Source organism: Nansenia antarctica, assembly GCF_963989245.1.
Source record: "Nansenia antarctica genome assembly, chromosome: 12".
Taxonomy (NCBI): Eukaryota; Metazoa; Chordata; class Actinopteri; order Argentiniformes; family Microstomatidae; genus Nansenia; species Nansenia antarctica.
The window spans coordinates 12,491,887-12,495,079 of record NC_137682.1 but is presented as its reverse complement, the minus strand read 5'-3'; positions in this window follow the sequence as shown (position 1 = coordinate 12,495,079).

Below are 3,193 nucleotides of genomic sequence, written 5' to 3'. Positions count from 1 at the left end.
GGTACAGAGTGGGACCTGGACACACACACACACACACACACACACACACACACAGACTTTCACAAATGCACACCATGCGGGTTCACACACCCAATCACAAATACACAACAACTGGTTCACACAAGATACACACATACACTTGATTGACAACTTTCACAAATGTACACTCACAGGCACTCACAGTGATACTGATATCCACCAGGTGCTTAGATATTATACAGGCACACAGACACACACCCACACACAGATACATATACACACACAGAATACAGTCTGATGGTTATGGCTTTTAACTGGGTACCCACTGATAAACCATACATGAATTCAATTGGCCTTTTCACTGTCTGGTGTTAAAAGAGATGCAGGGTGCAGGGTCACTAGGGCTTCGTTCACATGGCAGTGAAATGCGACCCAAATCCGATTTTTTTGTGACTCAGGTCTGATTTATGCATGACCATGTGAATAGCGCAAATCACATGAAATCTGACTTTTTAAAATCAGACCTGGGTCGCGTTCAGAGGTGGTATTATATCGGACTATGGCAAGCCGTTTTAACATTTATTAGCTACAATGGATATTCATTACTGATATCTGCAACATCATTTTGCCTAGTCAAAACTCAAATTCAAGATATCTTTAATTATATTTGGACTAATCAAAACTCACATTTTAGATATCTGTTATTATATTTTGACTAGTAAGATTCAAATGTATTTTGCCATTCAAGTGTATGGGGTTTGTCATTACAGATATCTACAATTCAGTTGTAGATATCAGCTATTCACATTGCCGATATCTGCAACTGAATTATGACTAGTTGTAATTACAGTTTCAGATATCTACGGTTTCATTCTGACTAGTCATACTTCCAGTTCAAGATATCTTTAATTCCCATTAATTCAAGATATCTACATTGTCCTTAAAGATATCTTAAATTAAGTTGAAGATATCTTGAATGAAGTTGTAGATATCTCAAACTGGAATTAGGAATAATCGTAATTTAATTGTAATAATACATTTTATTTATATGGCGCCTTTCATGGCACTCAAGGTCGCCGATTGTAGATATCTATTATAAAGTTATAGATATCTTGAAATTCATTTTTAATGATTGATATCTCAAATTGGTGATATCTTTAACTTTCATTCTGCCTAGTCGAAATGTTATTACAGATATCTTAAATTAGAGTTTAGACTAGGCGAAATGACGTTTCAGATATGTCTGTTGTTGTCAGAAAACGCTGGAGCAGCTTCAATTACTGCGCTGTAGATTTCTAGTACAAGCATCTAGTGAACGAATCTCACGTTCACCACAAATCCCTTGATGATATATTCTCTCTATTTCATGGCATTTTCGCGCTATCCTATCCACCACAGCAACCGCCATTGCTTCTGCCAACACTCATCAAATGCTTTGCTGGTCCCGCCAATATCATGAGATACCTCGCATCATGAGCATCGTCATGCAATACAATTCGGACTAGTCATAATGACGTTTGAGATATCTGCAACTATTATTTTGACTAGTCAAAACTGAATTACAGATATCTGCAATGTCATTTAAGGATGTGTGACGAGTTGAGTGTCGTTTTCGGTGACATCACTGCTGATATCTGTAATTACATTTTGACTAGTCAAAACTGAATTACAGATATCTCTAACTGTCGTTTTGACTAGTCAGAATGACGTTATAGATATCTTGAATACAAATTTAGACTAGTAAAAATCGAATTTCGACTAGTCAAATTTAGCTAATAAATGTTAAAACGGCTTGCCATAATAGGACACATATCTGCTATTTAGCAACGCGCCCCCGCCCCCCGTCTGAACTGTCAAGTCGCGTTTAATGCGACTTTTACGTCATATGAGCACTTGCTCATATCTTTGCCGGCTTCCGCTGCACAAAAACTTGAAAATGAAACCGGTTGTAACGTTATCATGTTATCCTATATGTTATCATGTTATCATGTATATTATATATCATACATCTAGATATACTTGCAGTATACAGAGTAGACCTGTATCCTACAAAGAGACTTAGATTTAGATTTAGTAAACAAAACATTTTGAGCCAGGAAAAACCCTGACATGTAGCCTCTATAAACTCTAGATCTGAAGTGTGCGTGTGGGCTTGAGTGAGTGTGATTTTTTTTTAAACTAAGTATTCTTTCCTCCCAGGGCAAACAAGAACATCACCTTGACCCTGTCATGGAACGTGGTACCCAACGCTGGCATCCTGCCCCTGGTCATGGGCTCTGGCCACATGTTGAACAGTTGAACAGTTGCCACAGGTTGTTTAGTTTGAGATTACATTTTTAGGCCAATACATGTTTTTAGGGTCACAACTGAAATTCAACTTAAATATTTGTTCAGTTGTCAAAGTCAAGCTAGGCCATTGAGACTCAGTGGCAGATAGATAGTATCTTTAGGTTTGCACAGAACAATTAGTTAATTTAATATGGTAATGGTTAACCAGGAATTAAATTAAGTTCAGGAATTAATATACAGATTGAGATAACACGTGAATTTAAATTAAGCTTTCCTTTATGGACACTCTTTGGTGAAGAGACTGCATGAAAAGCAGTATCATGCACCCCTTCCCAGACGCATACGAGACCACAAAGAGCTACTGAACTGTCCCATGCTTGTTTGTAAATGTTGTGCCCTCTTTTATGACTTTTAATAAAAGTAAAAGTTTGGGAATGGGTGTGTCTGTCTGGATGTATGTACAGTGCCTTGCAAATGTATTCACCCCCCTTGGCTTTTTACCTATTTTATTACATTACAACCTGTAATTTAAACATATTTTTTTATCAGAATTGTATTTGATGAATCTGCACAAAATAGTGTTAGTTTTTAAATGAAATGAGAAATATATATATAAAAAGAATTTAAAAAAAATAAAGAACTGAAAATTGGCATGCGCATATGTATTCACCCCCTTTGTTATGAAGCCCCTAAACACTTCTGGTGCAACCAATTACCTTCAGAAGTCACATAATTAGTGAAATGAAGTCCACTTGTATGCAATCTAAGTGTCACATGATCTGTCAGTATATACACACCTTTTCTGAAAGGCCCCAGAGGCTGCAACACCTAAGCAAGAGGCACCACCAACCAAACACTGCCATGAAGACCAAGGAACTCTCCAAACAAGTCCGAGACAAAGTTGTTGAGAAGTACAAGTCAGGGT